The 27,159-nt window shown below is 40.9% G+C and overlaps 1 protein-coding gene and 1 non-coding gene across 3 annotated transcripts in view; both read right to left on the bottom strand.

Annotated features, from left to right (window-relative positions):
• Positions 1-27,159, bottom strand: part of MAML2 (mastermind like transcriptional coactivator 2) — a 348,182-nt gene that overhangs the window by 14,969 nt on the left and 306,054 nt on the right. The window lies entirely within an intron of this gene.
• Positions 2,391-2,520, bottom strand: LOC115526656. The gene has a single exon (XR_003972705.1). It is a non-coding gene; the product is annotated as a small nucleolar RNA SNORA11 (small nucleolar RNA).

The following is a 27,159-nucleotide window of genomic DNA, read 5'->3' as shown; positions in this document are numbered from 1 at the left end:
AAGGGGAGCCATCTCGGAGGTAGGCACATCCTCTGTGCAAAAAACCATCCTCTAACACGTCCGCACACAATGCCAGTCCTCTCAAAGTTAAACCCCTCTTGGCTCTTGGGGGAAAAAGTTCAACCCACGTGTCCTACAAGCCACTAGGGATGTGGGTCTGGAGACTAGCGCAGAGGGTCATTACCACAATGCTAGTAGATGAAGATCTGTGGGTTGAGGGCTCTCGGAAGGCAGGTGGAAAAGGAAGTATCTGGAGGACTGAGTGTTGAATCGCTGGCCCACCCACACTACTGAGAGGGAAGCAGAGCCCACGACAGGGAGAAAAAGGTGGGGTCAGAGAAAGATGACCAGAAGTGATTCCAGAGGAAATCAGGGTGAGAGAGAATATAGTGGAGACAGTGGTTGGCCCTCCACTCTCCACTGTCAACCAGAATCGAAATCATCTGCTCTTTTCTATAATAATGTGAAGTTTAGTGCAAGCTTTTGTGCTTAAAAAAAAAAACACCCGGTTGACAAACATGCATAGAAAAATTCAATGCATTTTTCTTCTCAGCCTTCTTTGCATGGCCACACAGTGCTCCAGATCATGAGCTCCGCAGATGAGCCTGCTGCGATTCATTTCCCCGTTCTGGCACTTATTAGCTGTGTGATCTGGGAGAAGTTAATTTGCCTCCACTAGCCTCAATTTCCTTGTCTGGAAAGTGGGCACAATAACAGTGCCCACTTCCTAGGGTCCCTGTGAGAATTAGAGGAAATAATACAAGGCCAATAATACCGACCACAGAGTCAGCACTTCATAAGCAGCAGCTGCTTATAATTGTTTGCATTATTTCAACACACGGGAGCAGTCATCTTGTTTGTTTGTTTGTTTGTTGTGAAGCAAGGAAGTCAGGCCTTGCAGATTGCAGGAAGTTGTTCTGCGTCGACCCTTCCAGAAATGCAGAGGTCAGCTACATCGTCGAGATGGAGCTATGGACAGACTCAGGGAACGACTTTTATCCTTCTACCTGGTGATGTCAGAAGAGGAACCGAGTGCTATTCTCCGATGGAAGGTCTTTTGGAGGGTGCTTCCTTCATCTGGGTTAGGGCCTTGGCCCGGGGCCCTGACACTTGGCTTTTCTCCATGCTGGTTTTTATTTTTTACCATCCAATTATTTATTAATAGTGCAGCCAATATACATGCACTAAGTACCGTGCCTTCATTTCTTCCATCATAAATTAGAAGTAATGACACTAACGGCAGAAAATGAAACCAGACGAAATTAGAACAGTCCGAGGCACTTAGGAGGTACTTTATTAAATTTAGTGATTAGTACTTTTCTTATTTACTTACTTATTGTTTTGTATAGGCCAGAGATGTTTTAGACACAATTATCTTTGTGATGGAGCTTGTGCCGTAAGCGTACTTGGATTGCGGATGCAGTGTGTTTAGCTCCCATCTTGGTTTAGTTTAGTTTAGCTTTTTTTTTTTTTTTTTTCATTTTGCAACTTGAACACTGATACCCAAAACATGAAAACGCGACAAAAGCAGGAAGGGCAAAGACAGCTTCGCCTTGCATGCCATCTTGGATGGGCAGGGAGAAGCTGCCTAGAGAGCTGTGTTAAGAGGGACTCTGTGGAGGCGCTCTGGCGTGGTGAGCTGTTCTGCCGCGGATCGTCAGCATTGCGGGATCCGGCAGAAGTTGGCACTCGCTCTCGCAGTATTTCTGGTCTGGATGGCGGAGCTGGTGCTGTCCCCATCATTGGTGCCACTCACTGCTGACGCCAGCTCTCCAAGTGCCTCCCCTGTTGGCACGGGTGCTATTCAGAAGGCACCGCTTGGATCTGGCTCAGGGATCAGCAAAACCTCGCTCCTTGTCCCAGGTCACGGACTCCCCCTGTATGTCGTCCTGGCTCCACCTTCCGATCAGAGCCTCCTCCCTGATGCTCTCTGGGTGCTCCTCTGGGCCCTGGCAGGTTCCTCGGCCGTATTCACACCCATCGTCGTGAACCTGTCATCCACGGCCTTCGAGAACCGAGCCTTCTGTTCCTGGGGGTCTTGGTTCTGGTTCTGGGTGATGAGTCTCTGCACCCTCGTCTTGCTGGTCTCGTGGTGCGCTCTCAGGCCGCAGAGGAGTTCATCCTCCGGTCGGCTGCTACTGGGAGCCTTGTATTTCAGGTACCTCCGTGCAAGAGGAAGGTAAACGTTTGCCGACCTGGGGCTGCACCAGCGGTTCCCAGGGGGCCCCTTCCTAGCCCTGATGCTGCAGCTCGGGTCCTGTGGGAGGGTTGCCCTCCAGCCCCTGCCTACTCTCATGCTCACTCTCAGAGTTTCTGCCTCTGGGATTGAGGCCTACAAAGCCTTAGGCTGCCGGTCCTGCCCAGAGCCACATGGAGGTGCAGGGTGGGACACGTGTAGGGTATCTGTTCATAGGAAGGCCACACATTTTGTGCCCCTTGTCATAATGAACCCAGATTGCTGTTGGGTGTGTTATAAACAGCGGAGCCATTTCTGCAGGCCCCCTGCTCTGAGCACACCCATCATATTTGAAACATAAATTGGCCCTTGCGCTTCTCCATGGGCCACAGTCCCCACTATTTCTTATTTTATTGTATCTGCCCATTTTCCTCATTTTTGAATTTTTTTTTAATGTTTATTTATTTTTGAGAGAGAGAGAGAGAGACAGAGTGCAAGCAGGGGAGCAGCAGAGAGAGAGGGAGACACAGAATCCAAATCAGGCTCCGGGCTCCGAGCTGTCAGCACAGAGCCTGATGTGGGGCTCAAACTCACGAGCCATGAGATCATGACCTGAGCCAAAGTTGGATGCTCAACCGACTCAGCCACCCAGACACCCCCCATTTTCCTCATTTCTATTACTTGCCTGGCTCATGTAGGCATTTGAGACTCAGATCTCTGGCTTATAGTTTATCTGGGAATCTAAGGTGCACACACTACGTACCCCATGAACCTCAAATTTCCTACAGCCATCAGGTGTAGGACTTCCATCAGGTGGTATGATACCCACGAGTGCTTCAAGATTAAATTCCAGACCTTCCAGTGCCTAGTCTAGTCACCTATGCAGCCATCCGTCCATGAGGGAATCTGATACATTTTACTGACTACCTCCTATATGCTAGGCAGTTTTCTATTTTCTAGACATTAAAAAATTATTTAGAAAGGGGACAAATGCAGAGAAAGAGGTGGGCAGAGTGCTTAGTGTTGGCAAAATTAGCGAACTTCAAAATAAGTTCCAGTGAAATCTGGAAAACTAGCCCCTTCTAAGATTCAGAAAAGATCTGCATACCAAGAAAATGTAACTATGTTCCTTTCTCTAATCAAACAGATGGACTGTGCTAAATTTAGTTTCATTCCTTTACAATACCAAAGGATATAAAAATAAGAGATAAGCTCTCTTTTGGAATTTTGTAAAAGATTTTGAAGCCTCATAGCTTCTGGCCTACAGGCTTTACCATGTACTCTACCCTACACATTCCTTCAGTTCATGATTGAAGTAATATTTGGCTGCTGCTACATTCTTTTGCCCTTATGTTAGCGAGGAAACACGAAACACCTCCTTACACAGGCTTGCTGTCATTGCCAAGATGTTGTGCAAACTTTAGTACATATAATATTTTGAAAGAAAAATATGCTCTGATGCGTCGGCTTTGATTTCCAGATTCGGCCTCGCTCTTTGCCTTACATTCATTCCCGTAGAACTTGGCCTAATAGAAATCAATCTGTTTCTATCTCAACACTCATTTTATCCTTAAGAGCTTGTGAACTTGTGAAGGCCATGGTAAAAATGGCACACCCTCAGCCTATCGATGAAAAGTGTGTGTGTGTGTGTATGCACACGCGCGTGTGGTTGTGAATGAATTAGGCCACTTCCATTGATGTCATCTTTTATATGACAGAAAACCCAGTTTCCTAGAGAAAGTGGTGTTCAAGGTTGATTTAGCAGCAAACAATAGCCACGTGATTGGTTCAAATCCTGACTTTGAATGATCTTTCATTTTGTGTGTGTGTGTGTTTTCTGTTTCTAGGTTAGTATTTGATGCTAACCGACAAATTAGGCTTCTGATCCTATCCTCCTGGGATTTAATATACATGTACATTGAATATGCACTTAAAGTTTTTCACATCTGTGTGTGTGTGTGTGTGTGTGTGTGTGTGTTTAAGAGTTTAAAGTCCTGTTATAGTATTAGTTAAGCCACTGAATTAGAGTGTTGAGATATGGTTAAAGCTTCTTGATCCTTCTTTTCATCTAGCGTAGGACTGCCAGGCCAATAAAAGCATATCCGTACTCTTTTAATAAAGTTCTCCCAATAATTAAGCTATGTCTTTAGAATTGTTATCTTCGTTCTTCAATGATTCATTTATTCAGCAATTATTTGTTCAGCATCTACTATGTATCATGCATTCTTCTATGCCTTGGAGATCAAAGTCCACGTAGCCTACTTGAAAAACCTTGCAGCTCGTCTATACTTTCAAGTTTCCAGCTGGACTACTGATGGAAAATTTACCTTCCAGAATGGTCTCAAGGATGCTAGAAAACCATTGGTAAATCAGGTGTGTGATGACGAAACCAGTTTGTCATGCCAAAGGCAATCCAAACATGTGAAGTTGATTTACATTCATAGGAAGCTGGAAGCATGTTTTAATGGGAAAATATGGTAAAAGAATGCTTTCCCAAACGTGTTACTTTGTTGACTTAGTATCATGTCCATGAATTACTACAGGAAGCACTAACTCAACAAGGACGTAAACTATGTCTACAAGACCTGGTAGAAAATGAAGGAGATACTTGAACTGTTGTAAATGGGCACCCCTTTCCTTAAGGGACAAATGACTTGTTCTTCCTGCTATTAACTCTATTTCTCTCAAAGCTAGGTTGAGGTCCTTTTGAAAAAATGTCCAAATTAAAGAAATTAGAAATAAATTCCACTTTTCTATCCATAACAGCTCTTTCACCAAAACCTCTTCTTTAATATTTCAGGGATAAAAATGTAAAGACACTGTATGAAACCAATCTTGTAAATCTTAGTAACCAACATCAAGAGGATAGGCATGGCCATTGGGTCTTACTTTGATAAAATGTCTTTGTAAGTCATGCTTAACACGTGAGAGATCTTTCTAAAAGATGTTAATAAAAATGCTGTGATTACCTCTTTCTTTCATTTAATACAATGCAAAGTCTCTGTCAAGCAGGATTGATTTCAGCAAAAGGTAGAACAGTGTCCACCTAGACACATCCTAAAGCAGCAAACAAAAATATCCCTGGTTTCATTGAAATATGTTGAAATACTAAGACTCATTGAATTCAGCCATTTTTACTGTTAATGCGCTGAACAGTGCGCCATGGTAAGTTTCACAAAGCAAGCAAAGTTACCAGGCAGGTATTGTTCTCTTAATATTAAAAGGAAAAAAAAAAAAAAAAAAACAACACTCTAAAAAATATTTGTCTTCTTCTGGGCATCTGGGTAAAATGGCTCTCTTTTTTCTGAACTTATTTTGGAAGGGGACATATAATGATTTTTTCCCCCCACAAAAATGAAGTAATGTAAGTTACTTGGGATCCATGAGAGTATTTTGGCGTGGGATGACTGCCCTTTCTTTTTCTTGGCTTCCAGAGCTAGGCATCTGCAATTTGCAAAACAAATTCAAGATAAAGTACCCAGCTGGGCAAGTTTGTACAGTAGATCTCATAAACGGGTTTGCTATTCAATCAATCTTTCTCCCCACCCCCCTTCTCTCTTACCCTCTTCTTTCCCTGTCTCAATGAACTAACTGCTCAACTGTTCTTCCAGGCTATTCATCTTCTGAACTGTCTACTTATGAAGCCATTTATTTATCTCTATGCCTGAGAAACAAGTTGCCTTAACCATTTCAGATTCCCTGCAAGCTGGCAGCCCCACTAAGTTATTTACTTGAGGCACAGATAGTGAGCTGGCTCTGTGTGGCTAAAATAATTGAATAGTTCTGACACAACAACAATGACCACAAAACAATTACCAGGAAATCATCCAGGAAACAACTTCCAAACCCAAAGACTGAGGGGATAAAACACTCCTGTCGTCAGGCTGCCTGTCTTCTATTTGAAGGGTCAGCAAACTATGGCAAGACTGGTCAAACACAGCTTGCCACCTTTTTTGGTAAATACGATTCTATTGGAACATAGCCATGCACATGCATTTGTATATTGTTTGTGGCTGCTTTCACACTACAACAGAGCTAAAGAGCTGTGATGGAGATCTACGGTGCACAAAGCCTAAAATATTTACTATCTGGCCCTTAATGGAAAAAAGTTTGCTAACCCTTGCACTATTTGGCTGTACTGGCCAAGGAATGCTAAGTACTTTGGTCTTTTATATTAAATTGATAAAATGCCTGAAACAAAGTGCCCAGCAATCCTTGGAAAGAACTGGCAAGTCGGCAGTGAGAAATACCTATCATGACGTCTGTTCACAATCGCCCTCCACTCCAGCCATGATTACAAACTGTGGGAACTGAGAAGGAACTTACAGATCTTTCATCCGACTTCATTTTACAGATGAAGACGTTGCCCAGAAAGGTTAAGGAATTGACTTGCACGAGGTCACAGACCTCACTAAAAGATGAAGAACACATATCCCAATCCAGGAAAACATTAAGGAGCGATGCATGGAACAAAATGTATCTGCTTAGGAGAACCTTAGCTTGTCTGATAGAAGTGGCTTGTTGGGGGCACCTGGGTGGCTCAGTTGGTTCAGTGTCTGACTCTCGATTTCGGCTCAGGTCATGATTTCATGGGTTCATGAGTTCGGGCCCCATGTCCTGACAGTGTGGTCCCTGCTGGGGATTCTCTGTCTCTGTCTGTCTGTCTGTCTCTCCATTCCCTGTTTGCATGCCTGTGTGCGCATGCTTGCCCTCTCTCTCACACAATAAATAAATAAACCTTAAACAAAAAAAAAAGAACTAGCTTGTGGGGGTTGGGGCGGGGTAGGGCAAATGTTGCAAGGTGGAGTATGCAAACACAGAAGATTGTATCTGAGTTAGTATTTTTCTTTGTCCTTTGCAATTACAAATAGTAGCTGCTTTCTCTTTCTAGTTAATAGGGCATTTTTCTTCACTTGCTCAGAACCTTCCCACTTACCCTGCAGGGAAACCCTGATCATATGTTTATAATCTGTTTGGTTCAAATGATTAGAATGAATTTTGTGGTCACTGTAGAGTTCATCCTTCAGATGTTACCCAATTTTCAAGTCACCAGGACACTGCATCTATTCTAAGCCTCTGGGGTGGACACTTATTATGGGTTGGCACAGAAGATCAGTTCCATGAGCGAGGAAGCAGCATTTAGGTGGGAGAGTGGCCAGGAACAAAACGTCAGTGGGTCAGGGTGGAGTGGGAAGAGTTTGGTAACTCAGGGGAAGGAATGAGAAATTTTTCTTAAAAGAGAAACTCTTTGACTTTAGAAGGGCTCTTTGTGGCGGACCTGAAATTTCTGCTCTGTAAGTTAGCTTTTAGCTTTTTATCCTAGAGCAGTGGTTTCAAGCTCTTCTTTGGATAACAGTGCCTTTTGAGGGGTTCACAAAGCTATGGATTCTGCCTCTCTTTTCTTACCCCCAAGTACACATACAACTAACAATTGTGTCTACATTTTCAGGGAGTTTACAAATTTTCTAAACATCCACAGACCATCCGTTGACCTCACGTTGAGAACTCCACCTCCTACCCCTCAAAGGTTAGTGTTTATGAGAGTAACGAAATGATTTTCCACTTGGATACATTCTCTACACTGTACCCCCAGCCTAAAGCCATCTATGGTTCCTCTCAGCCTTTGGAATCAAGTCCTAGCTCCTGAGTATGGCACAGAAGGCCCTCCATGATCTGGTCTCTGCATGTTTTTCCAGTTTCATCTCTCAACACATGCTGTCTTCACTTTCTACTCTAGTGATATTAAACTACTTGCAATTCTTCAAACCCACAGAGCTCCTTCTCCTCTCCACACTTTCACATATGCTCACAACATCTCTGCCGGGAGCCCTCTTCCCCTGCTCCTCCCTACCAAGGGATCACTCTTTTTTCTTTGCTCAGTTCAGATGTCAAGTTTTCAGGAAGTCTCCTCCGGCCTCCCAGTGCTGTTCAGTGCCTGCCCCTCTTTTGTGCTTCCATAACAGTTGGTACTGGCTCATAGGAGGGCATTTTTCACTCTGTATCACAACTGCTTGTTTGCTTATATCTACCTCCCAATAGAAGTGTTTAGAAGGCTCGGATGTTCGCCATGTTTTTCCCAGTATACGGCAGACCTTCCATACATGTCTGTGGGTTTTGGGGGAATAAATAAATACATACATAAATGAAGAATCCATGTGAAGCAGAAAATGGGGACAGAACCTCCTGCCATAAGGCACATGGGATAAAAATGTTAGCTCTTTTCAAAGGCACCTGGAAAGCCAACGTAGGAGAGGGAGGCGAAGGCTGAGCAGCACTGGTAGTCCAGTGTTGCTTTTATAAGTGCACCACTTTAGAAGGACCCACAGCATGAAGAATATTTTAGGAAGGAAAGAGCTAGTGGTGAGGGATGGTGGAGAACATGATGATGATGATGATGGTAGTGGTGGTGATGGTGATGGGTAGCAGATACGTTGGAAGGCAAGAAGAAGGCACACCGGTGGAGAATAATTTCTACCAATAGTTACCATCTTTGAAAGCTATGTACCAGGCTATGTGTTGAGGGTTTGACATTTATTATCTCATTTAATCTCCTCAATAATTCTGTTTTAATTGTAATTCCCATTTTATTTATTTATTTGAAGTTTATTTATTTATTTTGAGAGAGGGGGAGAGAGCAAGCACAAGCAGGTGAGAGGCAGAGAAAGAGGGAGAAAGAGAATACTAAGCAGGCTCCTTGTGCTGTTAGTGCAGAGCCTGACACAGGCTCGATCTCACAAACCGTGCGATTATGACCTGAGCCGAAATCAAGAGTCAGATACTTAACCTACTGAGCCACCCGGGTGCCCCTATGATTCCCATTTGATAGATTAAGACATCTCTCTCTCTCTCCCTCTCTCTTTATTTTACACATATGCCTTTAAAATGCAAAGTACCTTAAAGGCTTAATAAAATAAGGTTATTGGCAAAATATATTAAAAATATCCTTCTGTTCTAAAAGCAATTGGAGTGGGTAGGCAGCAATAGTGAAAAGTGGATTCTGGGATCAGACAGAGCTGGGTTCAAATCCCACCTCTGCTTTTTTCCAACTTGTATGGGAGTAATAATATTTATCTCAATATTACCCCAATAAATGGCAAAAAGTTAAGTGAGGTGAGTAGTATAGTATAGTAGTATCCGGTATGGAATAGACATGAAATAAATGTTAATGTCTCCTTTTAAGTAAATTTGATGTTTATTAAATCATCATTGTATCAAAGACACACATATTAAGGTACTGGACTAAACAGAATATAATTTCTGATCATCACATAGTGAGGATAGCGTGATGTTTATAATAATACTAGCAATAAACCAACAAGCAACAATGATCAGTGTTAAGTCACTTAGCTAAGCATTTCACCACTGCCTCTACCAATTAAAACAAGGTTAGGGGATTGTGTTTAAGGGTAACTAGACCCTTGTTGAGTTTATTCTATAAATTGTGTTGATACTAATCCCTTCTTCTTCTCCCTTCTCCCTTAGGCTTATAAATCCTCTCTACAAAAACTTTCATTTCAAAGGGCACACATTAGGAACTGCTTTTTAAAAAATTTTTAATGTTTGTTTATTTTTGAGAGAGAGAGAGAGAGAGAGGGTATAAGCAGGGGAGGGGCAAAGAGAGAGGGAGATAGAATCTGAAGCAGGCTCCAGGCTCCGAGCTGTCAGCCCAGAGCCCAATGCGGGGCTCGAACCCACAGACCTTGAGATCATGACCTGAGCTGAAGTCAGATGCTTAGCCGACTGAGCCACCCAGGCGCCCCAGGAACCAGTTTTATACCTAAAAGTGTGCTATTCCTCTAGAAGCGCTTGGAACATGTTATGGTTTGGGATGAGATAAATATCAACATTTTCTGTTCTCATTGAAAGTGAAGGCAATCCAGTAAAGAAGTAGTAATGGAGAAGGAAGAAGGGGTAGAGGACACTACAGTTCAAAAGGAAGGAAATACCTCTTAAGGGGCTGGTTCTTAAATCAAAAGGATGTCCAAATTATATATGAAACAAATCTGGAATTTTTTTTATCTAAGAGAGGAGAGAGACAGACAGACAGAGAGAATCTTAAGCAGGCTCTCCACTCAGCGTGGAGCCTGATGCGGGACTCAATCCCAGCTGACCCTGGGATCATGACCTGAGCTGAAATCGATAGTCAGACACTCAACTGACTGAACCACCCAGGTGCCCCAACAAATCTGGAATTTTTAAAAACCGATTTCCAGAGGTTGCTTCTAACACTTGGGAAGTAATGCCAGATTTTTCCTTTGGAAATAAAAAAAAAAAATGTAGAATTTTGACTCTGGAATTTCTTTAATGAAAATTGTATAGACTGCTTTTAGCTTCTTATCTCTTTAAGATTGAGAAATGAGGAATCTAAGAAAATCCTCACATATTTTATGTGGTATCTCATGACAAAATACTGTAATGATGAAAAATGTAAGCTTTGTAGTCAAAATGCCTAGGCTTAAATATTTCCTCCATGACTTATTAATTGTTCTTAAGCAAGTTATAAAAATCTCTATGTCTCAGTTTCTTCTCTGTTGAGGGGCAAATAATACTGCCTTACTTATACAATTGCTGTATGGCTTAAATAAGATTAGGTAAAATATGTGGCAGTCTTTGGCTCACAGGAAGTATACAAAAACAGGTAGCATTTATTTTAAACTATGGTTTTCCTTGACAGTTTTTACTTATTCTTACTTATACACATTGACATTATTTCATTGATTCTTGTAGGAATCTGGTTCATGTGACCTGTGAACCTTGTTAATTTCGTTTTTTTGTTGTTTTTTTTCAACGTTTATTTAGTTTTGGGACAGAGAAAGACAGAGCATGAACGGGGGAGGGGCAGAGAGAGAGGGAGACACAGAATCAGAAGAACCTTGTTAATTTCGTAGCCTTCTCTTTTCACCTCTCTAGGCCTTACTTTCTCCAATGTTAAGATATGGAAATTAGATTATAATCTCTAAATTCCATTCCAGTGCTAGAATTGTTGAAATCCCATTTTTATTGAATCAAGCTAACAATAAATACCACTGTAATGAAATAATTCAATTTCTCTTTTTTTCCATTGAGTCTAGAATGCAACTTAACAGCACAACTTGCAGCGGTTTTGTCACTATAATGTACAAATACTAGATTGACGCAGTTGGGGGTGAGGAGCAGGAAATCACACTGGTTATTTTCTTCTGAAGTGACTGAAGTAAATGCACTGAAGCTTGGGAATGGGAACGTTGAGAAAATTCAAACTCAATTCTGCATCCGTTCAGATACTTCAGTGTGCAAGGCATAATGTAGAACTATACAGGTTTGATAATAATGTTGGACTTTTCTGAATTGATTCTGTAAAAAGTCTGTTTTTCCCCCCTGATTCTGTAAGAAAAAAATCTACAAATTATTTTGCTAGAGGTGATTTTTATATCCATCTGTGCTAAAATATATAAAACATATTGACCTATAAAGTAGCCCACATATTCTTGACATATCTCCTTTTAAGAGAAATGAGAGAATATCTTGGTTATTGCAGGTTATCTAATAAACATAGAAATCTAGATGCACTGACACAGCACAGTGACTGTAGTCAATATCTTCAAATGTGTCCATCTACTCTAATGTAACATGATTAGCTATTTTCGAATGTATTATTATAATGACCACAAAGGACGTTTAAAAAGGAGCCATCTGTTCTCTGTTAAATGTAGCCCTGAAGTCTCCCTTGAATTAGCAAAGCAAGCCACTAAATACTTCAGTGGGACTTCAAAAAAGCTGAGTTCTCCCTAAGAATCACTAAGGGATGAACTTCAAAAGATTAGAGGTTTCACTTGGATCAATTCCCAGAAAATCAGGTTATTTACCAAATCTTATTTATGCAAACTATACAAACACATTTTGATCTGCAGAGTACCAAAATAATGTTTTAGAAAAATGATAACCTTAAGTGAAAAAGTCTACCGTGGAAAAGAATGGGGAAAGTCAACTTTCTTTGGTCTGATTATCTGTCTGTCTACATTCATCAAATCAGCTGTACAAGTATTACCAGATCTGCTGTTTCTTTATGTTTATAAATTCAGAGAGAAATTACCAAAAAGTTTTATTAATTCTGTTGAGTAATAAGATTAGGGATGTCTTACATGCACACACACACACACACACACACACACACCGTATTTTAGCTTCTCTGTTTGGATTACAAAATGGTGGAGATTATTAAATTATTTTTAGACATCAACCAATTTTAAGACTTTTTTTTCATCTATAAAGATTTCTAGTATAAGTTTGGGTTCATAAGCTAACTCTTTACATTAATTCATCTGAATAGAGAATTCAGAATAAGGTAGGTCTATCTTGGCAGTGTCCAACATAGGTGACTGGTATTGCTTGAATTCTAATCACATCCTGTATTTATCTCTGTTATAGGATCTATCAATTATTTATTTACATGTATGTTTTCTCTTACTAGGCTGTTATTACTTCAAGAACACGGACTTTTTTATTCATCTGTGCATTTCCACCAGCACACATAAGCCTGACCTAAAGTAGACACCTAAATAAATAATAACGTGACAATCAGATAAGCTTAATTTATAACATGATTTGCAATTATTTAGGTGTTACTAAGAAAGTAACATATATATGAAAAGCTTCCAGTGAAATAACAAGTATTAATATAAAATATCATATAAAATGCCTCCTCTGAGAATATTATTACTTCTTAATTCAAGATACTATATGAGTCTTTTTGCTTATAATTAATACCTTCAACTTAAATTTAGCATGTACAGTGTTCTGTGAACTTTTAAACTTTTTTTTCTTAGCAATTTGGGTAGCTTGATTGTATTGGATTCTGTTACTTGTAACTGGAAACAGATCCTTGATTTGAACATAACTGTCCAGTGATTTTAAAATTGGGTAAACATTTGTGGCTTACGTTCCTAACGGCTGATCAGGAGAGAATGCATGAAGGGAGACTGATATGTCATACAGTTACCAGTGTTTACATCGTTTTGTGTTTTCCAGCTCCATGTGGTACTTTTTAAAAGGGTATATACATCTGGGACTGCTACAGCTCTTCAGCTGCCGGCTGGATCCAAATAAACAGTTCATTTAGCATATATCTGAGCATTTCCGAATATTTAAATCAAAACTGTGACTAAATTTGAGCCAATCTGGAATCGCTTTATAATTTAAAAATATTGTTATTTGGCCATCTACAGGAGAAAAAAAAACCTATAAAAATAATTTTTAAAATTTCTAGCCTGTTCATAAACTTAATAGAACTTGGCCCAAGTATGCGAAATGTCACAATATTGGATATCATGGAAACTTAAAACCTGTCAGCTATCTTCTTTGCCTACAGTATTACCAAACAATTGGCTTGAGAATGTTACTTAACTGAACAAATTAACCGAATCAAGCAGTTGTTTTTGGTAAGGCACAGGGTGATTATCTTTTCTAAGGACCCGATTTACCTGATAGATCTTTAGTTGAAGCTCACCATATTTATCTAATCCTTGCCAGGTCTTAATTTCAGTTTTCTCCTTACAGACACAGCTGCATTGACACCACTTGGATTCTAGTATCATTTTTCAAAGTTGCTTTTTTCAAGGTATTGGGCAAACATTAGTATTCCATTTTAGAAAGGTGATGAAATTAATCAATATGTTGAGGGTTAATCAAGCTAAAGTATTTTGGCCTCTTTAGAAACCAAGTAACATTGTTAGATGTAATGTTAATGTACAACTGACCAGTTATGGAGACTGCATAAAAGGAGACAATTCAGTTCCTTTAAAAAAAAATACATATCCCACTTGATGCTGAAGATGCTGTCTTCATGTATGGCAGTCCTTCTATATCCTAGTGCTACAACTTTTCCATTACTTCTCAATTAAATCTGAACAATTTTCTCACACTTTTTTTTTTTTACTCTACCAGAATCATTTCTTTTTTGGCAGGTGGGTTCATGGTTTTCTCCTAGGTAATATACCATTCATTCATATACCCTGCTATATAGCTCTCCATATTAAGAAGATATTAATCTTTGGATTTCACCTGTCTTTGGTTATAACAGAAAGTGAGATGGTCACTGCTTTTAGGAGGAAAAGCAATACATTTAGATAATATAGCTTATTTTAGTAATTTAATCATACTTACTACTTACAGAGATCAAAGAGAGGCTATTTATGTGGGGTCAGTAACTTTCAGTCAAGTTAACATCAGTGGAACTAACTTGTGTGCTTACTACTACACTGGTATTTTGAGGGTAGAAGAAAACAGGGGCATTGATATATTGATATATGATCCCTTCACTTCTTAGGGAAGCCATGAAAAGTATGGTAATTTACCTGTAAGCATCTATTATAGTAAAGGAAGGCTGCTGTGTTTCTATTTAAATGCAAATAATAATTCACAGTGTTGTATAGAGAATGATTTATTTCTATGTGTTTTTCCCCTAGGATTTTAGGCTAGCCACTAGAAATACTGTCCAAGGACATCTATTCAAGGCTCTACCTCACAGAATGGTCGAGTATTCCTTAACGTTTATATCTGTGGTCAAGGATAGAAAAACAATCAGGCCTACCAGGATTTATAAAGCATGGCTTATTGAATGATATTCCTTAGAGGGCTGTAGTTCCATGAACTGAATGGGGAACAATTTGTAGCACGGGAGATGATCTACTTACTGCAAACTGTAATACGTCTTAAATGACCAAACCAGCTATAATTATCATTATCATTGTAAACCTCCTGATTTCTGTCTTAATTTAGGATATTTCCTCATTGTAACCTCAGCGGATATATACTATGGTCAGAGAACATTTACATTTTCTCTCTTTAATCTTTAATATGTGGATACGTATATAAATGTCGAGGTGAGACTATGAAAATGGAAATGTTTATAGGTTATATACTCACCATTTTGCCAAGCAAACTGGATTTCTCTTTAGAGATTTAAATAAAAACTGGTTTGGGGGCACCTGGGTGACTCAGTCGGTTAAGTGTCCGATTCTTGATTTCAACTCGGGTCATGGTCTCACAGTTCATGAGTTCCAGGCCCATATCGGGCTCCCTGCTGACAGCACGGAACCTGCTTGGGATTCTCTCTCCCTTCCTCTCTCTCTGTCCCTCTCCTGCTCATGCTCTCTCTCTCAGAATAAATAAATAAAACTTTAAAAAATCAAATAAAAACAGGTTTTCCTATTTGGGAGGATTTAGAGCGAACCTCCTGAGAGATACAGGGGCAGACCAACAGGCCTTTCCCAAGCCGCTGCCTACCTTTCCATGTGGGGGACACTCTGGAGAGGCAGCTCCCTGGGTCGTATAGGATCATTTCTGATATCAACAGAACATTCAGTTACCTGCAGACTATGTAGGAACACAGGATGCTGGCAGAGGCCACGTTTTAGATTGCTAGAGGTCTAACGATCCCTTCTCAACTTCCCTGATTATACTGTGGATGAGTTAGGAGGACCAGGGGGAAAGAGAGGGAAGGACACATAATATTTTGAACCAGTTACATAAGATACAAACTAGGAGAAAAGTGGTTTCATGCAGATATCAAAAAAACCATAGCAGGCTTTATTTGTTAGAGAGAAATACTTGTGGCTAGAAATATATTTGGCTAGTAGGAATAATCTGACATTATCACCAACAGTTTTAGTTATTCCCTATCTTCTAGTACTTCCACAGAAGGATGTATTTTAGAAGTAATTTCATGATAATGATCCAATGATGTTTATAAGAACTTTAGAGTTTTTTCTTTAAGGTCATATCAACCCAGAAGAATCATTTTTTTTTACATTTAAAAATAGTATTTTTTCCCGCCTTTAAAATGTCCCATTGATCTTTTTATAGCAGTAAAATACAGATACAAAAATGGTTACGCAAAAGTCCAGAAGCTAACTAGTCAACGACAGAATAAATGGGATTTTTTTTCTTAGCCTTTAGAAAAACGCCAACACACACTTCAGCCTTTCACATGATTTGGTGGTTAAGGATTTGGTTTGCAAAGCACAATCCAATATTTTATTTATAGAAGGCAAAAGAAATGGTAACAACTTTACATTTTGATTTCTGAATATCTGTGTTTGCCAAAAAGAAAAGGTGTCTATGTGTCTGAGTGTGTGTGTGTGTGTGTGTGTGTGTGTGTGGTTGGGAAAGAGTCTTCCTCCCATTACTTCATAAAATCTCCTTCTATCTATTTCTTTCATTGTCAAAGTTTCTCAAAATTATTTTGCTGAAATCTTGTATGCCGAGATTCAGCCGAGCCAAACTCTTGGATATCTGTTGTCTATTTTTGGGCTGGAGTAACTAACATTCAGTAAACAGAATGTCCAGAGCCTCTTCTTAAAGCACCACTAGCAGGCACTGTTAGAGCATTTTCATTCAGTTTATTCGGCTTGGGCAGACCGGGAACAGCGGCTTACACCAACTGAGGATCACTGAACACAATCTCATAGCAACAGACACCAAAACAGTTCCTCATTACAAGCCTTGTTCTACAATCAAGTCTTTAACGAGAACAAAGGTTGACAGTGATTAATCATTAAGCAGTTCCTTGTTCCTAGATGCACGTGTTCTCAGCAGCCTCCTGCAGAGGCAGTCTGGCATATTTCCTGTCTCTGTGCTCCACTGTGCCATGTCTGAAGGGACACCCAGGCAGCCTTCTCACTATTTTAATTTCAAATGCTACAAACATCTACAGAGTTTCTATGTGCACATGTCTTGACTTTTATTCTGAGCCTGGCAGACTCTGAATGGATATAGGCAGAGAGAACAAAATAAGCCGTTAGCTCCACATCTGCTTACTAGATTATGTTCAAAGACAGTATAAGAAATTGATTAAACACTGTTTTCTGGAATAAACCTTTGAAATCTGTTTGTTTCCTTCAGCAACGCAATATGTTGATACAATTTAGTTGCGCAGCATACATAAGATACCTTCCCTACTGTTTCTACATAAAAATAGCTTCTATGTTGGCAAAGCACCATGCTTTAAAAAGCAGTAAAAAAATTTTCAGAAACCCTCTTTCAAATAATTCTGTTTCACAAAGCAGCAGCTTTGTAATGTTAACTGACATGGTCATCATTTTACTCAATACTCTCTTTTGTTGTGTGTTTTAATTACTTGACAAGGTACAATTTATCTAAGCTGGTTATGCAATGGTATATGTATTGCCATTAATAGACTGACTTGAAGTTCTATTTTTTTCCTCTTTTAACATATAAATATCACTGATGAAAACTACGTTACCTATGAATTAGGAGGTCAGGTGAAGAAGGAAGAGTAGCCATGAGACAGAAGTTTCTAGGAGGTGAGAGGCAAGGGTTAATGGAAACAACATCAACAAAATTACCACAGGAATCCAGTTATATTAACAGCAAATATATTGTTTTTCAATAACAAACATCACATATAACATAAAAACAAAATGGGATAATCTTAAGGATTCTTTATACCTATCAATTTCTCTTTTCAAACCAGTCAGAATTCACTAATGGCCAGTCTCCAGTGGTTTGAGTAGAAGATTTTAACTAGTATGTCTACAAAATAAAAACTAAAGCATGAAATTCAATCAAAAATATGAAATATGCAATTCTCCCAGTGCATCTGGTATGTTGTAGCATATAAATATGGTATTTTATTGTACAGTTGTAATTTTTTTTTACCTGAGTTATATTCAACTCACTAAGGAAAGGAAAATGACAATGACATTCCACAAACAAAAAGACCACCTTATTATTGGTAGCTGAGCTCTTCACCCAAATGTATGTGACAGGGATGACATAATGGTTGTTGACTCATGTTAAGATCAAAGCAGCCTATTAGGACACCCCATTCAGAAAATGAACATCTTTTAACCGGAGCCTCCTGGGATCAACATTTAAAACTAACAACAGTGAACTCTGAACTGTGAAGGAAAGCAGTGATGGACCAGAGGAGGAAAACTTTCAGGATTTGAGATTTTCTTAGGCTGCATTCTTATAAACCAACCCATCTGAATACTTTAACTTAATTTAACTTAGGATAATCTACTCTAACTGGCTATATATTTCTCTGGAGTTAGGGTAAATTGTCTTCACCTCACACAAATCACTTTGAAAACACAATATTGGGCTTCAACTGGTTTGCTTAGCCTCAATCTTATTACAGTTAGAAGCTAAGCTTGTAACATTTGGGGGCTTATGTCAAAATCTTAGGGGAAATGCCTAAATCGATTACAAATTAAGGGACTCTAAAACTGTGTAGACGGCATGGAATATTAGAGCAATTTTTAAATCATGGGGTATGAAAATTTCAAAGAAATTCCATTATATGCTTATTTGAGTCATTATCCATAAATAACGATAATAGGTAACATGTATTGGGAACTCACTATGTGTCAGTCCCTTTAGTGGACACTCTATGCACTATCGCATCTCATAACCGTAACCACCTTCTGTGATAGCCCTATTAGTATTCCCATTTTACAGTTGAGAGAACTGATATTTAGAGATGGTAAATAATTCATTGAGAGAGTAAGCAATGGAGACAAAACTCTAACTCAGGCAGCCTGACTTCAGAGCGTGCTATAATAGTAGTATAATAAATAAAAGAAAACTCACTCAGCCAGAGTCTTTGTTATAAAGCAGTGGTAAACATATACTATCGGCGCATAATATGGAAATATGAAGCAATGTGGTGTAGCGCAGCAAGTATACAATTTGGAGATAAAGGGCCTGTATTTGATATCGAGTAACAGGCCATCAAGTTGCTTCGTTTTTCTTTCTTTTTTTTTTTTTTTTAATTTTTTTTCAACGTTTATTTATTTTTGGGACAGAGAGAGACAGAGTATGAACAGGGGAGGGGCAGAGAGAGAGGGAGACACAGAATCGGAAACAGGCTCCAGGCTCCGAGCCATCAGCCCAGAGCCCGACGCGGGGCTCGAACTCCCGGACCGCGAGATCGCGACCTGGCTGAAGTCGGACGCTTAACCGACTGCGCCACCCAGGCGCCCCGCGTTTTTCTGAACGCCAGTTTCCTCATTTGCAAAAGTAGTGTGATGCCCAATTCCCACTGTAGTATGTGAGATATTATATGTAAAAAGAATTTTGTAAACGCTGTACTCCGGTTGGGTAAAATAAAAACATGAAGCTGCAGACATATTTTCCATTAAGCCAATCCAATAAATGTGGAAGAACAAGAACAATAAAATGAAAGTGTTAAGAAGGCAAAAAAAAAAAAAAAGCCAATTTTATGGAAGCATATTAGCTATGACCGTTGTATGTCAAAATGTGTAGAAGATACCTTATACTACAGAAAAGACATAAACCAAAGTGAACTGAAAAAGAAGTTAATTTTCTGCAGGGATTATGGCATCGTTGTTAGGAATTTTGCACTTGCCCAGCTTAAAACCTGGGCAAGTTACTCAAGTCTTAAGATCTCTGTTTTTCTCATTAGTGAGATGGAGATCATGAATGTAGGGATTAAAGGAGATAATGCGTATGAAGTTCTTCATATTAACAAGGCTTAGTTAATACCGGTGTCTAGTATAATTATTATTTAACTTTTGTCATTACAGTTTAAAAGAAAGAATATATTTTCAGGAGAGGTCTACACAGAGATGACATTTCAGAGTCTTATGGAAGGAAGTCAAGGAAGGCAGTGCCTAGGGAACACGCATAAACCCGGCATTTGGGGCTGCCTTTAAGTACATCATCAGGTTGATTCTAAAGTCCTTTAGCTTAAAAGTTAATTTTACTGAAACTGATTGGCCCCAAGGTTCAGCTCTTATCAGGACTTCAGATTGGGTCTCTGTCTATGTGGATAGACTTAGTTTCATTCAGTGAAATGCTGTAGTTGAACTTGTTACCTGAGTCTGAGATGCTGTCTGACTCATCACACAGATGCGACCTACTCTAATTGGAGGGGCAGGGACACAGTTCCTGTTGGGAGGGGACAGAGAGAGAGAATGAAGGAGAGGGGGGAGGAAGACTAGGGCAGGGCACTGGAGATCAGAGCCATTCTGACCACCTTGTTCCTCTCAGGGGCAGGAAGCTGTCTGGTGACCAGATTATCAAATTTCCACCTGTACCACATCCAGCACCCTTAGGAGACATGACATCCCTCCACTACACCTTTTACACATGATGCTTGTGATGTTTTGAAACTCTCCCTCCTCAAGTTTGAAGAGAGAATGTACCATCATATCCGACAGAGATGATCAGATTCTAGGAGGAACACTAATTGTGGGGATGTAAGTAATTATCATAATATTTTACAAGGGCTTTTAGAAATAAGTAGAGGGTTCCTTGTGTCCATTTAGATACGGATACCCAGAATGCCCTTCAAGGTGCATTTGCACGGAAATAGGGGCTTTAGGAACGTGAAGAAAAGGGTAGATACACTATATACACTGTTAGTATGGTGAAAAAGAAGAAAAGACTAAACTTTGATTTAGAATGCTTTCCAATTAGAACACGGAAGGGAAGAACAGAGCCAAAAATTCTATGGAAAGGATTTGTTTAAAATAGCTAAAAAAAGGGGGGGAGGGTGGAGTGGGGTAGGGTGGGGAAGAACCAGTCAAAACATTTCCAGTTGTCCTTTCTTGTGATACATGGGAACTATATAAAATTTTCAGTTTGTGAAAACAATACTAAGCTGTAGTAATTTTTTTTTCTTTTTCTTTTTCTTCTCTCTCTCTCTCTCTCTTTTTTTTTTTTAGGGAGAGAGAGAGCGAGCACACACATGAGCGGTAGAGGGGCAGAGAGAGAATCTTAAGCAGGTTCCACACCCAGCGCAGTCACTAATTCAGGGTTCAGTCCCACAACCCTGAGATCAGGATCTGAGCTGAAAGCAAAAGTCAGATGCTCAACCAACTGAGCCACCCCAGTGCCCCTAAGCTATAGGAATTTTTAAAATAACTTAGTAAGATGAAATATATGAGAAATAACCAGTAATGACAATAATAATAGTAATAATAACAAACATATATGGAGGGTTTGCTAAGTATGAAGCATATCACTAAACAGTCTAAAGCCATTACCCTGCTTCATATTCATAATAGTCTTTTAAGGAGTATTTCACTATCTCTCCCCACCCCAATTCATAGACGAGGAAAATGAGGCTTTTAGAGAAGTCAACTAAATTATACAATATCCCTCAGTTAGCAAATGGTAAATTGAAATCCATTTAATGGACAGGTATGCCTTGGTTTATGTGATCCCTGATCTGAAAACTTGCACGTAGATAAAATCTTAAAAAATTGAACCACTCTGAAAATATGAGAATGGATTTCCCTTTCCTTTCTTTCTTTCCTCCCTCCCTCCCTCCCTCTCCTCCTTCCTTCCTTCCAAGAAATATATTTTAAGTTCCTGCTGTGCCATATATTGGGGTTGTGGCGATAAATAAAACAGAGTCCTGGTCTTCATGAAGCAGACATTTCAGTGTAGAAAGATAATAAACATATGAACAAATACTATATTATATAATGCTAAGTGTTATAAAGAAAGAGAAAGCAGGGTTGGGGCATAGGCTACCCTGGAGGTTTGGGTTGGGAGGGATTAGGGTGATCAGAGAAGACCTCCGGGAGGAGATGACATTTGACATTTGAAGTTAAGGGATAGCTGAAGGAATGCCTGAAGTCTTGAGGTGGGAGCATGTTTGGCATGTCCGAAGCAGACTGATGTGGCTGGTGCAGGCGAGGGAAGAGTGGGGGTGGCGGTGGGGCTTGGAGGGGTGGGTTGATCCTGGAGAGCCTTGTTTGCAATTGTCATAACTTAAGTTTTACTTTGAGTGGTATGGAAAGACAGCAGAAGATTCTGAGCAGAGAGGTGACATGATCTGATTTACATTTAAAAAAAATTTTTTTTCAACGTTTTTTATTTATTTTTGGGACAGAGAGAGACAGAGCATGAACGGGGGAGGGGCAGAGAGAGAGGGAGACACAGAATCGGAAACAGGCTCCAGGCTCCGAGCCATCAGCCCAGAGCCTGAAGCGGGGCTCGAACTCACGGACCGCGAGATCGTGACCTGGACCGCGAGATCGTGACCTGGTTGAAGTCGGACGCTTAACCGACTGCGCCACCCAGGCGCCCCCTGATTTACATTTTAAAGATCATTCCATTAGCTGTGTTTGTGTGGGGAAGGAAGACCAATAAGGAAGGCAGTAGGCATCGTTCAGGGGAGAGACAGTGGTGTGGACCAGAGTGGTGGCAGTGGAAAGTGGCTGGATTTCAGACAGGCTCAGAGGCAGAGCCAAGAAAGTTAATCAATGGACAATGTGGAGTGAGAGAGAAAGAAAGGCATCAAGGGCAACTATAAGATTTTTGGTCTGAGCAAAGGGAAGTACAGCATTATCATTTTCTGACATGGGGAAGACTGTGAAACACAGTTTTGCTTTGTTTTTGGAGAGGACAGGAGAGAGGGAGTTGGAAGTAAAGAATTTCACTTGGGATATGTCAAGGTTGAGGAGCTTAACACAGCCAAGTGTAACTGTCAGGTAGGCAACTTGATATCTGAGTCTGGTATTCAGGAGAGAGATCCAGGCTGAAAATACAAATGTGGGGGTTGTCAGCATAGAGGAGATATTTAAACCCATGAATTTGCATGTGATCACCTAGGGAGTAGGTACAGACGAAGAAAATGGGTCCAAAGACTGACTTCTGGACACCCCGTTGTTTAGAACTGGTAGATGAAGAAGAAACCAACAGAAGAGACCTGGGACCGTGAAAGAGCGATGTCCTGAAAGCCAAGGGAGGGAGGTGTGCCAGGAAGACAGTGATCAAGAGATCAATGTTGCTGATAAGTCATGTAAGATGAGAGCTGAGAACGGACCATTAGGATGGACAACTGGGTATCACTGCTGGCTTTGACAAGAGCTATTTCACTGGAAATCTAGAGACAAAAACCTGAATGGAATGGAGTCAAAACAGAGGGAGAAGAGAAGTGGGGGTCAGGGCTTTTGGAGACATTTTTCAGGGAATATTGCCGAAAAGGATGGCAAAAAATGGAGAGGTAGTAATGAGATGTGGAGGGTTTTTGTCTATTAGGTTTATATGCTTATAAAAGTAATTCGTTTTTGTTAAAGTTTATTTATTTTGAGAGAGAGAGAGAGGAGTGTGTTTGCGCAAGTGGGGCAGGGGCAGAGAGAGAAGGAGAGAGAGAATCCCAAGCAGGCTCCATGCTATCAGCACAGGGTTCAATATGGAGCTTGATCTCATGAACTTATGAGACCATGATCAGAGCTGGAATCAGGAGTCGGATGCTCAACTGACTGAGCCACCCAGGAGCCACTTAAGGAAAAATGGCAAATGCTTTAGGATTGTAAACTCTTACTGTATTTCATCTGCTTCATAATATATGTGATTTAGTATATTGGTTTTGTTTATACAGCAAATAATATTACTGATAAGTATTGCCAGTGAAGTTATAATAGTGCCAATGATAGTTTATAGTTATCATCCTGATCATAGCTATCATTTTGAATGTAGTATCTATAGAGTTGAGTCTCTAATACCTTTGCGACAGAAAGCTATTAGCTTCACCTTAAGGTCTTCTGGGTAGAAATGCTTCCTGGATATGCTCCAAAAATCACAGACAAGTTTTTGAATAACCTACAGTTAGAGCCACATAATGGAAAAATGTTATGGAAAGAATTAGCCATTCGCTCAGTTCAGATATAACTCTTGGCATAGAACATTTTATTTGGGCTACGGTAACTCAACTTTCTGAGCCCTATAAAAACACGCTTGAATTGCCCATTACGGCTACTCAGCAGAGAAAGGCTAACAACAACAATAGTAATAATGATGTAGATGTAGATCCAGACACCTAGGAGTAAACAGGGGACTGGCAAGCTACTGGGAACAGCTCAGTGGGGGGAGTAGGTCAAATTTAGAAATTGGAAGGAGGTGACTGGACATGGCAGTCCCTTTTAGGTGAAATTGTTGTTCAAAACAAAACAAAACAAAAAATCCAGCTGCTGGTTTATAAATTTCCCACCACATCCATGACTCAAAAGTGCAGACTTTGGATGTCCCTCTGAGTCTCCCAGTTCTGGAGTTTATGCTATTTGGTAGTTAAGTGCCGTTTAATGAGGCTTTGGAGAGCTTTTAGTCAACGTTTCACTCCCCAGACGGCCGGCCGATGCCGGAGGTACAAGTCAGCGAAGGCGGCGGGGGGGGGGGGGGGTTGCCTGTAGATGGGACAGCTTTGCACACACAGATTTAGTTAGCAGGGAGAAAGGGAAGGGCCTGAATCCTCATTTCATTTCTAAAGTCCAACAAAGGCCAGCATAATTCCCTAGACCATCTCTAGGCAAAAGAGTATACAAGGTGGGTAAAGTATACCCTCAAAACTCTCCTTTTTCTGGGGTCTTTCCCCATCTTTCATCAGATTCTCATTTTTCCTAAGCAACTCTCTTCCACCCTGGGCTCTCTACCCCCTGCTGGCTTCTTAAACCTAATCCATACTTGCCTTCCCCATTAGGACTGTGTGCCTCAGATTTAGAAAGATCCCTTTTTTGGCATAGAAAACAATCTATCTCATGGTCAATTTCTCTTGTCCTCAGTTGGGTCAGTATTTTTCCAACTTTAATATGCACGTGAATCACTTTGTGATCTTGTTAAAAACCTGAGTCTTAGTCAGGAGGTCTTGGCCATGGTGGGGTGGTGCTGGGGTCCGGAGTTTTTGCATTTTAACAGGCTCCCAAGTGATTCTGACGCTGCTGGTCCACAGCCCCTCCTCTTGGGTATGCCAGGTGACTGAAACTGAGCAGATACTAAGGCTTACCGTGAAGTAAGGTGGTAGGGGTGTATTGTATGCCTGCTTCCCAATAATGTTTGGGGTTCCACAGGTGGATTTCATGCATTAACCAGACGAGTGAATGAGATAGGAGTTTTAGGTCTCGGTGGAGAAAATTTTAGAGCTGGACTTTAGTGGATAAAACCGGAAGCAATCCTCTATGAAACAGGACGAGTGTGCTACATGGAGAGAGGATAGACTCCAGCACCAAGGATTATTGCTTTACTACCATTTTCTTTTGTGGGGTGTGTGTGCGTGTGTGTTAAGGAGTACGATAACATGTAAACATGAAGCTTCCTTAATTTAATCTGCCCACTGCTCAGCCTAGACCAATCACCTCTCCTGTGTTCCACAGAATCCTGGGCTTCTCCTTATTGAATCTCTGGTCACACTATGTGGGTTTGTTCCTTTCCCCATTAACCTGGGACTCGAAGGAAGAACTATGTGTGGTCATTGTATACACAGCCATCAGAACGGCATCACATACAGCAGTGATTGAAAAATGCTTGTTAGGGGCGCCTGGGTGGCTCAGTTGTTCGAGCATCTGACTTCGGCTCAGGTCACGATCTCACGGTCTGTGAGTTCGAGCCCCGCGTTGGGCTCTGTGCTGACAGCTCAGAGCCTGGAGCCTGCTTCGGATTCTGGGTCTCCCTCTCTCTCTGCCCCTCCCCCGCTCGTGCTCTGTCTCTCTCTGTCAAAAATAAATAAACATTAAAAAAATTAAAAAAAGAAAAAAGAAAATGCTTGTTAAATGAATGCCAAAGTCTAAAACCCACGCCTTCAGTTTCCCAACTAAGGTGGAAGGTAATAATCCATTATGAGTCCAGTACATCAGGGCCTCACTGAGGGCTGCTCCCTGAACGCAGTTCTCCGCCTGGGCCTGTGGCAGGATTGTGGGGATGTGTGATCGGCCAATGAGTTGTGAGCTGACGTGCGTGTCACTCTCCAGCTAAGAACGTATTTGCTAATGCAAGACCTCTGAGGACTCTCTCTTTTCTCTCTGGTTCAGCAACTGGCAATGCTGAGTGGTGGTTGCTCCATCACCCTTAATCCATAAATGGCTACAAGGAACAGGTCTTCCCGCCCCCATTTTGGACATACTGTATAAGAAATAAAACTTTGTCCTTTAGCCGTTGGGGTTTTGACGGTATTTGTTACTACGGCATGACCTTGCTTGTTCTGATGAGCACAGGCTACGGGGGATGATGGCGGGGATTCTCTGAACTGAGGAATGCCAGGTCCTGCCTATTCCCAGGCTCCGCATCCCTCTGCCTTTTGAGGCTGGGTTTCAGGTATGGCCCTGAACCAAGTCTCTGGTTCTGAAAACAAAGTTTTTGCCTTGGTTCCTAAGACCAAGTTCACACCTTGCAGCTGGTTCTGGCCGGAGGATCCCTGTCATGTGTCTGTGACTAAAGTTCCACGTCTGTAGCCCAGACTGTCTGCGGTGAGAGGCACTTTGTCCTTGCCATCCGGGGCATTGCGATTATGCTTCTGAGCCCTAATCATCGGCTCCAGCTCACCCTGTCTGTTTGCCTGGATCTCTACAACTGCCCTTGTTTCTCCAACCATATGATCCATCCACAGGTCAGGGCACCCTGAAGACACTGTGGTGAATTTCATTTTGCTGATCAAATGACTGTGTTCCCACTGCTTCTCTGTCTCTGTATTCTTATTGCCACAATGATCTCACTGCTAGTCCCTGTCCTGAATCTGTCCCCAAACTCCAATGCCTGCCTGGCTATAATCAGGGAATTTTGTCCCAGTTTCCTGCCTTTCTCGTTCTTCCCCGAATCACTGCAGTTAAATGGGCCATGTGTATTTGTGTTCAGAGACATAACAGATGGGATCTTGGGGATTAAGGTAGCAAACAGAGAGCAGGGGGCTTTTAGAAGGATTAGTCTTTCGCCTGGTGGGGAGGGTAGAGAAGGACACTGGGGAGCTGATTTAAAAAAGGTCACTTGGCCCTATAAGCATATGTGACAGTCGCTGGATTTAGTCCACTCTCAGTGTCCCTGTCTGTCTGCTCCTCTAATATCTGTAAAAGAAAGAGCACTAGATTTAGAGTCAAAAAACATGGGTTTAAGTGCTAGCTGCGCCATTTCCTAGCTGTGTGACCTCAGACGACCAGTCAACCTCTCTGAGCCTATTTGTTCAGGTCTAAAATAAAGCTGAAATAATGTCCCTAATGTGGCCCATAATGAGGCTGCGTGGG

Source organism: Lynx canadensis, chromosome D1 (assembly GCF_007474595.2).
Source record: "Lynx canadensis isolate LIC74 chromosome D1, mLynCan4.pri.v2, whole genome shotgun sequence".
NCBI classification, from domain to species: Eukaryota; Metazoa; Chordata; class Mammalia; order Carnivora; family Felidae; genus Lynx; species Lynx canadensis.
The sequence above is the reverse complement of the archived record's forward strand: the minus strand, read 5'-3'. Positions and strand labels throughout refer to the sequence as shown.